At 42.3% G+C, this 13,961-nt stretch overlaps 1 protein-coding gene across 1 annotated transcript in view; it reads left to right on the plus strand.

The window, feature by feature from the left end:
* The first annotated feature begins 844 nt into the window (after positions 1–844).
* The window catches only part of MED11 (mediator complex subunit 11), a 72,082-nt gene continuing 58,965 nt past the window's right edge, over positions 845–13,961 (plus strand). The window contains exon 1 of the mRNA XM_044305920.1: positions 845–931. The gene's annotated coding sequence lies outside the window, so the exon portion shown is untranslated. The remainder of the gene's footprint in view (positions 932–13,961) is intronic.

Consider the following 13,961-nt stretch of genomic DNA (forward strand, 5'->3'; position numbering starts at 1 on the left):
TTTCCTATAGTATGCAAGCGCAGCCACTGTATTGTGGATGGTCGTAACTAGGGATGAGTGAATTGACTTTGGATAAAAAGTCGATTCCCATAAAAAGTTTTAATAATCTCGGAAATTAATTTCTACTGTAAAAAACCTTTGTATCAAACTCAGGTTTCGTTCCAAATGGTACCTTGGAACCGAACCTGAGTTTGGTGCAAAGCTTTTTTACAGCCGAAATGAATGTCCGAAGTTATTACACAAAGTCTTGCGAGATTTCATGAAGTAATAACTTCGGCTCATCGGAGCATTCGGAATACATTCTAATATTGTACGGATCACCAGCTCAATACAGTATTAAAACAAAGTTTTATGTGAATCGACTTCGGATGAAGCGTCTGAAGTTGATTCGGTAATCCCTAGTTGTAACCATGGAAACGAGCAGTGAATAATGTGGACAACCACAATACATCAGTAAGTGCCTTGTAATAATTTTTTCTGCAGGAAAAATGCCATTTGCTGAAGTGACAAAACCCCTTTTTTTTTACAGTCCCACAAATTTGCGTTGTCCATGCCGCCCATAAGTGGGTTGTATATGGGGCATTGCGGACAGAGATGTTGGTAAGTATGCCTTTAATAAATATTGGACTGTGAGATGAGAAAATCCCGCACAGCAGAGCATAGTTCTGCTACATCCAGAAGAAATACCGTTATTACACGCATGGCACAAGAAACTCGTGTCACAATCCGCAGCATGACTCCACCACCTTGCCGTAGTCTCCCCGCTTCCCCCGCCTCCTTAGTTCACGTTGGCTTTGCTGTCTCCATGGCAACAGCATGATGCATCTTACGTCTCATTCGCCATCTTCGTGCGACATGTTGCGGATTTCTCCATCTTGGTACTCGCGGAAGCGGAAGTGGTGTGCTCGCGGCTCTATAGACGGCTCGCCTGGTAAGTCGTTTCTGAGGTGTAGGTGCTGCCGCTGTCTGAGTGGACCAGCCTATAGTGGTCAGTCGCCTTGAGCTTACAACGGCCTCCTCCATCAGGATCTGGGTTGTGGAAAACGGTGCCAGTGCACAGCTCTGATGTCGTGCTGGATGCGGCATTCTGTGCCACAGACATGGCATCTATTCAGCCACCACGAATGGCACTGGCTTGATGCTATTAGCCCTGCTGATTGGAGGAGGTCCCAGTCACCCTTTCCAGTCTGAACCTCTGCAGTCACATCTCGTCATATTATTTGATATGTTTGTGTCTGCTTTGAAACGGTAAAATGTGAAACCATATATATATTTTTTTAAAGGGGGGTGTAGGATGCGTTTTTAAAAAAAATGTTATTGCATATTAAGTGTAAAAAAACAAAACAAAAAAAAAAAAAACATATTTTAAAGGGGTTCTGGAGTTTGTTTAAACTGATGATCTATCCTCTGGATATCCGACACCTGGGACCCCTGCCAATCAGCTGTTTGAGAAGGCAGCGCTGCGGCCTTCTCACGGTTTACCGCTGGTCCAGCGATGTCACAACTAGTATCAACTTGTCTGGGCGGGGCTAAGCTGTTCACTTGAATGGAGCTTAGCCCCACCCAGGCCAGTTGATGCTACTCGTGACGTGAGAAGGCCGCGGCACTGCCTTCTCAAACAGCTGATCGGCGAGGGTCCTGGGTGTCGGACCCCTGCCGGTCAGAGGCTGATGGTCTATCCAGAGGATAGATAATCAGTTTGAACAAACTGCAGAACCCCTTTAACTTAGGCTACTTTCACACTCGTGTTTCGTGCGGATCCGCTATGGATCTGCACAAACGCGTTCGTTCAGATAATACAACCGCGTGCATCCGTTCAGAACGGATCCATTAGTATTATCTTTAACATAGCCTAAACGGATCCGTCATGAACACAATTGAAAGTCAATGGAGGACGAATCTGTTTTCTATTGTACCAGATTGTGGCATAGAAAACGGATCCGTCCCCATTGACTTACATTGTGTGTCAGGACAGATCCGATTGTCTCAGTTTCGTCGGACGGACACCAAAACGCTGCAAGCAGCGTTCCTGTGTTCGCCTCCAGAGCGGAATGGAGACTGATCGGAGGCAAACTGATGCATTCAGAGCGGATCCTTTTCCATTCAGAATGCATTAGGGCAAAACTGATCGCTGTGTGTTTAAGACAACTCTTTTAGTACATAAACATACTGTAGTGTCAGATGCATGGTGCAATATAACACGATTTGTCTAAATCCAGGATCAGCTACTCTAGCACTCCAGCAGTTCTGTAACTACAACTCCCAGAATCCTCCTTTCACTTCTATGGGACCTAGAAGAACAACTGAGTAAGGTCTCATGCACACGACCGTGCAGTTTTTTGCCATCCGCAGACTGCGCAGCCACAAAAAACTAAATCCGCCTGTGTGCTTTCCGCAATTTGCGGAACGGAACAGGCTGCCCATTGTAGGCATGCCTATTCTTGTCCGCATCATGGACAAGAATAGGACATGCTATATTTTTTTTGCGGGGCCACGGAACGGAGCAACGGATGCGGACAGCACACGGAGTGCTGTCCCCATCTATTGCGGCCCCATTGAAGTGAATAGGTCTCGGATGCGGACCACAACTACGGTTGTGTGCATGAGACCTAAGGCCCCTTTCACACAGGCGCAAATTCCGTGCAGGTGCAATGCGTGAGGTGAACGCATTGCACCATCACTGAATCCGGACCCATTCACTCCAATGGGGCTGTGCACATGAGCGGTGATTTTCACGCATCACTTGTGCGTTTGGCTGAAAATCGCAGCATGCTCTATATTGTGCGTTTTTCACGCAACAGGGGCCCCATAGAAGTGAATGGGGCTGCGTGAAAATCGCAAGCAAGTGCGGATGCAGTGCGATTTTCACGCACGGTTGCTAGGAGACGATCCGGATGGGGACCCGATCTTTATTATTTTCCCTTATAACACGGTTATAAGGGAAAATAATAGCATTCTTAATTCAGAATGCATAGTACAATAGGGCTGGAGGGGTTAAAAATAAAACATTTAACTCCCCTCATCCACTTGTTCGAGCAGCCCGGCTTGTCTTCTTTCTTCTTCTTTGAGGACCTAGGAGGAAAAGGACCTGTGGTGACATCACTGTGCTCCTTACATGGTCCGTCATACGCGACCTAAGTGTGCATCCTGGAGTGCCGATCCTGGGTCTAGAGCCTCGACTCCTATAAATGATGACAGCATTCAGCAGATCAGAGTGACACTGGCTGGAATTACACATTCAGGTATTATGCTGTTTTAGAAGCAAAATCCATGTATGCGTCATAAAGGAAGAGTCTAAGTACAGATACTACCTAACTGATGGTTTGGAATTCATTCCTGGTTTTGACTTCAAAAACTGCATGAGAAAATCTGAAAGTGTGAACCTGGCCTCATGTAACACAAATGGAGGATATCAAGCTCCTTGCACCCCAAAATGCCCTTCGGTCTTTAGCAATGAACTCAGCGGTTAATGTTGCAGCCAGTAATTTAGCATTTTCATCCCTGCCAGCACAGCTTTGGATTTGCTGGCTCTGCGAAAGCAACTCACACCTAGGGGAAGGCTCGTGAAGTTTTTATATACCCACAAACCCTATTCTTTTATCCTCCCTTGCTGCCAACATTACATTGATGTAGTCACTCTGAATTTATCTAAAGAAAGATATCACAACTTTTTGTATATCTAGCCACATTTTAATTCCAGCACCAAATCATGTAGGAGCATGTTGCTTAACTTTCAAATTCATAGTTCAGGCCGTAAAATAAGGGATCTCGAATGTGTGCTGCTTGTGTCGTTCATTGGGGACTGCAAATTGCGTATCCACAAAAACACAGTTGCTGTGTGCATTCCGCATTTTGCAGAACAAAATGGCCAGCCCATAATAGAACAGTCCTTCCTTGTCCGGAATGCAGAAGATAATAGGACATGTTTTATTTTTTTTGCGAAACAGTGAAGTGAATTGTTCTACATACAGGCTGCAAAAAAGAACAGACACAGACAAAAAAAAATCAAGGATCTGGTCTTCGCTGCAGGGGACCCACCAGGCCACTACCTCTTGGAATAGTCCCGGTGCAGGCAGCTGACCTAAGGGAGACACTGGTGCAAATCATCAAGTGGTCAGGCAATACTCATAGGCCCCTTTCACACGGGCGAGTATTCCCCGCGGATGCGATGCGTGAGGTGAACGCATTGCACCTGCACTGAATACCGACCCATTCATTTCTATGGGGCTGTTCACATGAGCAGTGAGTGCGGATGCGGTGTGATTTTCACGCACGGTTGCTAGGAGACTATCGGGCTGGAGACATTATTATTTTCCTTTATAACATGGTTATAAGGGAAAATAATAGCATTCTGAATGTAGAATGCATAGTAAAATAGCGCTGGAGGGGTTAAAAATAATAATAATTATTTAACTCACCTTAGTCCACTTGATCGCGCTGCCCGGCATCTCTTCTGTCTCCTTTGCTGAACAGGACCTGTGGTGACGTCACTCCGGTCATCACATGATCTTTTACCATGGTGATGGTGATGGATCATGTGATGACCGGTGTGACGTCACCACAGGTCCTGTTCCTGCAATGAATGCTCACCACAGGTCCTGTTCAGCGAAGGAGATGCCGGGCTGCGCGATCAAGTGGACTAAGGTGAGTTAAAGTATTTTTTATATTTTTTTTTTAACCCCTCCAGCGCTATTTTACTATGCATTCTGTATTCAGAATGCTATTTTCCCTTATAACTATGTTATAAGGGAAAATAATACAATCTACAGAACACCGATCCCAGACCCGAACTTCTGTGAAGTTCAGGTTTGGGTACCAAACACTTATGATTTTTCTCACGCGAGTGCAAAACGCATTGCACTTGTGTGGAAAAATCGCACATTTTCCCGCAACGCCCGTGTGAAAGAGGCCATAGTCGATCAACAGGCAGATTTCTGGGCAGGGAAGTCTTTGAAACTAATCTGAGGTCAGGGCAGGTAGCACAGGCTAACGTCAAGGCAGGCAGTGGAGTAACAAGTCTGTAAATAGGCAGACATTCAGTTCACAGATAAATAGCGCACCTCCACTGGTTAAACTAGGAACCTAATGCTAAAATCCTATGCTCACCACTTTCTCCCCCACAGTTCTCTGCACTGCAGCTTCAGTCCTCTTCCTGCTGTTTGGCTGGCAGTGGCAGTATATAGTGAATAAATGTGCAGGGTGATATTCTACAGTGTTGAATGATCAATCACTTGTAGTATAGACCCCCAAGACAAAACTAGAAATAAAGGAAAAAAGAGCGCCAGACCTCGTCTCAAGTACAGTAGGAAAATGGAAAATAGAATGGGAGTGGAACACACCCCTACACAATAATGAATTGTATATCGCACAACAATGTGTCGTGAAGCAATAGCGTGGGGTCGAGATTGTGGGTGCTCCGGGTAAGGGACCCTGGGTATACACCGCTATGTAAGAAGACCTACTCAAACCCTATAGTCAAATAATGTGGTAAAAATGGAATTAATAAAATGGTAAGAAAAATATAAATAGTAAAAGTGTGAAGTGCCCAGGTAGGACAATATCACACGAAATAAATGGATAAATAATAGAATCAATAAATAAATAACACTCACTTCACTGGGGGGTAGTCATCAGGATAAGCATAAAACACCTGTGACTTGAACCCCCCCGGCCAGGATCGCATGTAGAGTCGTAGTGATGGAAGGCAGCAAAAAATCCAGTGCTTCTGATCAATCACCTTTATTGTGTATAAGTGGCTCGACGCGTTTCGGGGACAACAAATCCCCTTCTTCAGGAGCATTACATAACCAAATGACAATAGAATCAAACAATTTATACCCTAATGGCCCTAAAAAGGCGTGTTTTTCAAAGGACCGGAAGTGGTATGGCCGCACTTCCGGTATTTGGAACGCATATGCGTTTCATGATGTAATTACAAGTCAATACATGAATAAATAAATAAAGCGAATAAATGAAGCATCTACAGTAATGACATCAAATAATGTGTGTGTGTGATATATATATATATATATATATCTCAAAATTGGCGAAATGGACTGAATGTATACATATAGCCGGAGCATATCGGACCGGAAGTGACCCCGACTTCCGCTCCGTGGAACACAAGGTGATGCGTTCCACCACGGGCGAGAGCCAGGGGGTCCGGTGACTAGCGGTGATATCAACATGACCTAACTCATCACTTGCCGGAGTCCTGGATGTGCTGTGGATCCTTGCACCATAACGCAAAGTCCTGGGCCGGAAGTGTATATACGACTTCCGCTCGGTGGAACGCATCCCATGCGTTCCAACAGAGACAGGAGCTGAGCTTCCGGTCTACAGCATCGGGGCCCTGGTGGAACGCACAGTGCGGGTCAGCAGGAGCCTGTGATGATTTGCACATGTAAATGATGCCCAGAAGAGCATATTAGGAGGCCAGTACTGCGCACACAAAACTGGTTATTATAATGCACCATAAAATGAGCTATAAAATGTATATATGTTTATACATAGCAAAAAAACAAAAATGAACGCAGTAGGAATACTGCTGAGAATAATTAGATACATTATGATTCGTATTTATATAAAAACTAAAGAAAATAAAATTAGTAATGAATGGATAGTGGATCGTGAATAAATAAATAAATGCATGGGTACAATGGGTAATAAAAAAGTTGGGTAATGAGTATCTAATACCACTAGAAGGAGAAATAAGACTACATATAAAAAAGAAAAATCAAACAAATAAAACCTTTCCTTTCTCCTGTTTTTTATTTTTTATTTTTATTTTTTGTTCCTTCATCCCAATCACCCCTGTCGGCGCCCAAATCCTTCATTCCTTTGGGATACATTGTGATCCCTACGGGTCTGAATTAACTTCCGCTGTTTTTTCTGTTCTTTATTCCATATGGACCGGCATGGGGATCCCCCCCGCCTGGGCTTGGAAGAGCGGCAGACGCAGGGTGGGACTATTTCCACATGGATGTGATCAAGCTTACCCATAGAATAAAAAGAGAAATTAAAGGCATTCTTCTTACCAAAGACATTGAAAAACTCAAAGAAACACCTAATGGAACATGGGTGGACACGACAATGGATCAAAACTGCACCAAGGATCCCACAACCACGATGCGAACAGAACTCAACATTCTCAGACTAATGAAAGACTTTATCCGTAATGAGGTAGATGGGTATTTCTTGACGATCTATCTCTCCTTAGGCGTTATACCTAGAGGCCTAAGGTTACCTATAATATCATCCTTTCCGGATGATTTATCTTTCACTATGAACTGGTTGAAAATCAGTGATGAACTTTCCACTAAAATTATTATACTATTAATTACTAAACGAAAATTAATATGTTCTGATCTAGTCATACAACTCAAAAAACTATTGTCTATAGAATCAAATAAACAATATATGAACTATCCCCTAAAAAGAAAAAGGGAAGAACTTAGACGTTTCGAATATGATGTTGTCATGGAGAAATGCAAGAAGCTCCTAAGAGACTTAACTGATTATTCCACCAATAAGATCAGGAATTGGGAGCGGGCTAAACTCCGCCCCCAAATCCATAACAGGAGTCATGATTACACTCATCATGACCCCTTACTATATTCTGAGACCCTGAAAATACCTCAAAAGTGACTTACCTTTTTCAATAGAAATACGATAAGGGATCTTAAGATGCAAATGACTAGACCTGCTCCATCCAGACAAATGGACCACTCCACTATAAAAACGTTTCCTAAACCAAACCATATCACTACATCAACACACTCAAACTATTCGATACCACCCTTTGGCCTTAAGCCACGCCTTGCAACATCTCCTCCCCAAAGAATATCCGTAGCTGATTCTTTGAAACCAACACCTGTCGAGAAGTCTGACTTTTTTCTAGTAACGACTAACCCTATAGTGGAGGAATTACTTACCAATGCTAAACCCAATGTTTTACCTAACCCAGAGATCAGTCCATCGCTGCCCAATACCGAATGTACTGACTTGGATAATCTAAATTTCCCCACCCATTCTTCAACACCAACTGAATCTGACCAATTCCTAGCTCTTTCATCCAACCTGACTGAGGACACTTTTTTAGACAGAGTCTCCCCTACAATCAGAACCCCCGAACCCCACCCCGCCGTCCAGAATAATCCTTACCAGTATTTTATCCCTGAGTCCGTTTATCAAACCACTAGAAACACCACTCCCAAACACCCCCTCCACACCTCAATCATTGAAAATAACCCACTTCTACACTCCAGTGTCAAGCCTAAAGAAAAAACGACTAAACGTAGATCGAGAGGATGTAGAGGAGGCCGAAATAAATGCACCACTAAACAAGAAACCCAAACCAAAAAATACAGACAGAGTATAGAACCTAACACCGATTTAAAAACTTTTAAAAAATCCAATGGTATTTTCAATCTTTCCAAATACACATTGAACCGTAACGAAATTGAACTCCTTGGTAAAGGTCTATCGTTCTGTCCCACTAACAGTGCTGACCTGTTTGAACTATTTGTGGACCTAAATCAATTTACTAGGAAACTCACACTACATAGACATTTTTCTATTAAAGATCAAACATAACAGATTAAGAGTACTGCCACCCCTTCGAATACCAACCCAGATCTTGTCACAACTGTATCTAGCTTTGCTAACTTAGAATCCAATGGACCAACATCATCTTTGACCACAACTATCATTCCATCTAACATCCAACCTAAATCCAGTTTTTACCCTATTACTAGTAGAAGCTCACATGTAGAAACATTCTACAATATGGTTTTAGCAGACCTTAAACAAAACCTCACAACATCCCCCCCCCCCCCCCGGGCCAATAATCTAAGCTTCAAACAAAGAATGGCCACGAAAACACTAACGGGAAATAAAGATATTGTTATTAAAAGTGCGGATAAAGGAGGGGGGATAGTGGTCATGGACAGCAGCTACTACATCTCTGAATCCCTTAATATATTATCTGATGAGGTATACTATATACGTTTAGCCACAGACCCTATAGCTACATATCAGAAAGAACTATATAACCTCATAGATGAGGGGTACTCTCTGGGTATCATTGATAAGAAATTAAGAACATATTTAAAAATACCCTACCCAGCTATGGCGAAATTTTATTTCCTTCCCAAAATTCACAAGTCCCTGGTTAACCCCCCGGGTAGACCAATCATCTCGGGTATGGGCTCTCTAACTACCAACTTTTCCGAATATATTGACGGTATATTACAAAATTATGTTATCCAGTTACCATCATATTTGAAGGACACATCCCATTTACTACACACCTTAGAGTCGGTGAAGTGGGAAGACAACTATCAGTGGGTTACCTTGGATTTTGCCGCTTTATACAGCAATATCACACATTCCCTGGGCCTTGAAGCTATCAGGGTATTTCTCAGTTCGGACCCTAAAATGCCACCATCACAATGTCAGTTTTTACTTAAATCTATCAACTTCATTCTGCAACACAATTATTTTTCGTTTCTGCACAAAATTTATCTCCAGCAAAAGGGTACTGCGATGGGGACGAAATTTGCCCCATCGTACGCTAACCTTTTTATGGGTCATTTTGAGGAAAAGATGGGCCTACTCTCACATCCCAATATCCGACTATACAAACGATACATAGATGACATCATTTTCATCTGGGATGGTGATGTAGGAGATCTATGCACTTTTGTGGAAACACTAAATAGAAATAGCTGGAATCTCTCATTCTCGTCTGAGTACAGCCAGAGAGAAATTACTTTTTTGGATTTTCATTTAAGTGTAAAGGATAACTTCATCGCTACCAGAACCCATTTTAAGCAAGTGGATACTAACAGCTATCTTGACTATAAGAGCTGTCATCACTACCGTTGGAAAAACAATATCCCATACGGTCAAATGCGTAGGTTACAAAGGAATTGCACTGATAAAAAAATATTACAGGGACAACTAGAGACGATAGGAAAGAGATTTCTGGAGAAGGGCTACCCTAAAGGCCTTATTGCAGACTCCAAAAGAAGGACCTTCGAGACTAGAAAAGAGCCTGTCCCCACAACAAATGGAGACGGTGGAAAGAAATCCAAACAATTTCCTCTAAACTTCATTACCTGTTACAATTCACAACATCTCGCCATCAAAAACACTTTTATTAAACATTGGCCGATTTTGTTGAAAGATCCGATCATTGGCAAGAAATTCTGGCCCCCTCATGCCCCAAAATCGGCGATACAGAAAAACCAACAACCATGGAGAAGTTCTTGGGAAACACTGCCCACCCTACCAGGGTAGGGTCCTTTAGATGTGGGAAGGCCCGGTGCAAATGTTGCGCCATGATTTCTCATAACACCAAAGTGCTATCTCTTACCAAGTTAGAAGGTACGATTCCCTTGCGGCAAGAGATGAGTTGTGGCACATCTTTTGTCATATATTTACTCTATTGCTCTTGCCATATGTACTACGTAGGTCGTACCACACAATCCCTACGCGAACGGATGAACGAGCATCGTTCGAATATCCACCAAAGTGGTCACCCACAGTGTTTCCCGGCATTTCTCAATCCATCACGACGGGGACTCCAGTTCACTTCATGTCACGCCTTTTGGAGTGGGTACCGCACTCCTACCAAACCCTCTGCCGTAAGGAGATGTTTTGGATCTTCAAATTAAATACCCTGACCCCGTTCGGGCTTAATGAAACTTTAGAACATTCCAATTATTAAAGTCCCACCATTAAGATTATGTGCCGCTCGGATAACCATATTTTCTGAAAACACTCAAAAACCCAAATATCAATATCAAAACTAAGAATATAATTCCTTTGAATTATGTATCTAGTATACTCTATCAATACACTATGCCCGTTACTCAGACCTACTATCTCTAGTAGGTGTAAATACCCGAGGCAGAGTGCCATTCGTTGATAAAGAAATGATGATGTGACATGAATATATGTCTTTATTTTGTTTGTTTTTTCTTTTTTATATGTAGTCTTATTTCTCCTTCTAGTGGTATTAGATACTCATTACCCAACTTTTTTATTACCCATTGTACCCATGCATTTATTTATTTATCCACGATCCACTATCCATTCATTACTAATTTTATTTTCTTTAGTTTTTATATAAATACGAATCATAATGTATCTAATTATTCTCAGCAGTATTCCTACTGCGTTCATTTTTGTTTTTTGTTATGTACGCATTTTACGTGTGTGTGTGTGTGTGTGTGTGTGTGTACGTACATAAATATGTGCATATACACATAAAATATATATATATATATATATATATATATATATATATATATATATATATAATTTTTTTATTTTTTTGTTTATTTTATAGCTCATTTTATGGTGCATTATAATAACCAGTTTTGTGTGTGCAGTACTGGCCTCCTAATATGCTCTTCTGGGCATCATTTACATGTGCAAATCATCACAGGCTCCTGCTGACCCGCACTGTGCGTTCCACCAGGGCCCCGATGCTGTAGACCGGAAGCTCGGCTCCTGTCTCTGTTGGAACGCATGGGATGCGTTCCTCCAAGCGGAAGTCGTATATACACTTCCGGCCCAGGACCTTGCGATATGGTGCAAGGATCCACAGCACCTCCAGGACTCCGGCAAGTGATGAGTTAGGTCATGTTGATATCACCGCTAGTCACCGGACTCCCCTGGCTCTCGCCTGTGGTGGGACGCATCACCTTGCGTTCCACGGAGCGGAAGTCGGGGTCACTTCCGGTCCGATATGCTCCGGCTATATGTATACATTCAGTCCATTTCGCCAATTTTTATATATATATATATATATATATATATATATATATTATTTGATGTCATTACTGTAGATGCTTCATTTATTCGCTTTATTTATTTATTCATGTATTGACTTGTAATTACATCATGAAACGCATATGCGTTCCAAATACCGGAAGTGCGGCCATACCACTTCCGGTCCTTTGAAAAACGCACCTTTTTAGGGCCATTAGGGTATAAATTGTTTGATTCTATTGTCATTTGGTTATGTAATGCTCCTGAAGAAGGGGATTTGTTGTCCCCGAAACGCGTCGAGCCACTTATACACAATAAAGGTGATTGATCAGAAGCACTGGACTTTTTGCTGCCTTCCATCACTACGACTCTACATGCGATCCTGGCCGGGGGGGGTTCAAGTCACAGGTGTTTTATGCTTATCCTGATGACTACCCCCCAGTGAAGTGAGTGTTATTTATTTATTGATTCTATTATTTATCCATTTATTTCGTGTGATATTGTCCTACCTGGGCACTTCACACTTTTACTATTTATATTTTTCTTACCATTTTATTAATTCAATTTTTACCACATTATTTGACTATAGGGTTTGAGTAGGTCTTCTTACATAGCGGTGTATACCCAGGGTCCCTTACCCGGAGCACCCACCATCTCGACCCCACGCTATTGCTTCACGACACATTGTTGTGCGATATACAATTCATTATTGTGTAGGGGTGTGTTCCACTCCCATTCTATTTTCCATTTTCCTACTGTACTTGAGACGAGGTCTGGCGCTCTTTTTTCCTTTATTTCTAGTTTTGTCTTGGGGGTCTATACTACAAGTGATTGATCATTCAACACTGTAGAATATCACCCTGCACATTTATTCACTATCCTGTCCAGTGTCAGTAGTCACAGACACTTTTTAGAGCTGCCTCACCTTTCCTTTCTCCTGTTTCTTTTTTTTTTTTTTTTCCTTCATCCCAATCACCCCTGTCGGCGCCCAAATCCTTCATTCCTTTGGGATACATTGTGATCCCTACGGGTCTGAATTAACTTCCGCTGTTTTTTCTGTTCTTTAGTGGCAGTATATACACAGTCCTCAGCGATCTATTGTCATACACCGCTGAGGACAGTAATTGGCTGTAGTGGTATTGTGCCTCATACTACTGCAACCTTGTCTGCAAATGGCGGGAAGAGGACTGGAGCTGCATCACAGAGAAAGAGAGGGAGTATAGGATTTCATGTTAAGTGATGTTGGGGGGATTTTAGAATCCTACACACATGAATTTTGGCAGTAGTTTTTCACCATTAAAAAAAAGCTAAAATACCTGCACTAGATTTACCACAATGGGTCAGGTTGGATGATAAATCTGGTACAGGGATATACTGGTACACTGACTCCATACCAACTATTGGTTGGATTACTTTGAGACAAATTTTTATGCCAGAATTGTGCCTACATTTTGGCACCAAGTGGTGCATCTTAGGCATTGCTCATTTCTGATAAACCCTGCCCCTTGCTAGTGATGATTTGTTGCATGTACATGAGTAAATCTGGGGCAGTGCCCACTGGTGTTTTCTGCATGAAGATGTAAAAACGCAGTGTGCCGTGTGTGCTTGGTAGGCTGTGAAGATACTGCAGTGCTCACCGGGACTAGATTAATAATATAACCCCTTTAATGAAATCAGTTGCAAAAATGTACGTCTTTTCCATCATGGATTCTGACCTAAAAGTACTCTTGACACCTGAGTGAGCAGATCTAGTAAACATATTTGTGTGTTTGCAAAAATGTGAATGAAACATCAAAGAAGGAATTGTGCAAAAGTTTTATGCAAGTGCAGAAAAAAATGCTACATAGAATGCTTTCAAAAATAGAAATGTTACTAGTTTGTTTTAACAAATTAACACAAAGCAATGAACAAAAGAGAAATCTCAATCAGATTAGTATTTGCTGTGACCACCCTTTGCCTTCAAGACAGCATCAGTTGGGGCGTGGTCTGGCTGCCGAGGCGCGCGGATGTAGAGTGCTGCAGCTCCGGAGATAGCACTTCAACCAGCGACTTATATAGCGACGATACCCATGGTGAACACACCAAAACCGGACAGAAAAGGCACCGAACCTTCCCTGACCATGACCGGGAAAAAAAGAAAGGTGCAGAAGCACCCGCAACTGACGAAGTTCTACTTCACA

The sequence above is a fragment of the Bufo gargarizans genome, chromosome 1, assembly GCF_014858855.1.
Source record: "Bufo gargarizans isolate SCDJY-AF-19 chromosome 1, ASM1485885v1, whole genome shotgun sequence".
In the NCBI taxonomy this organism is placed as follows: Eukaryota; Metazoa; Chordata; class Amphibia; order Anura; family Bufonidae; genus Bufo; species Bufo gargarizans.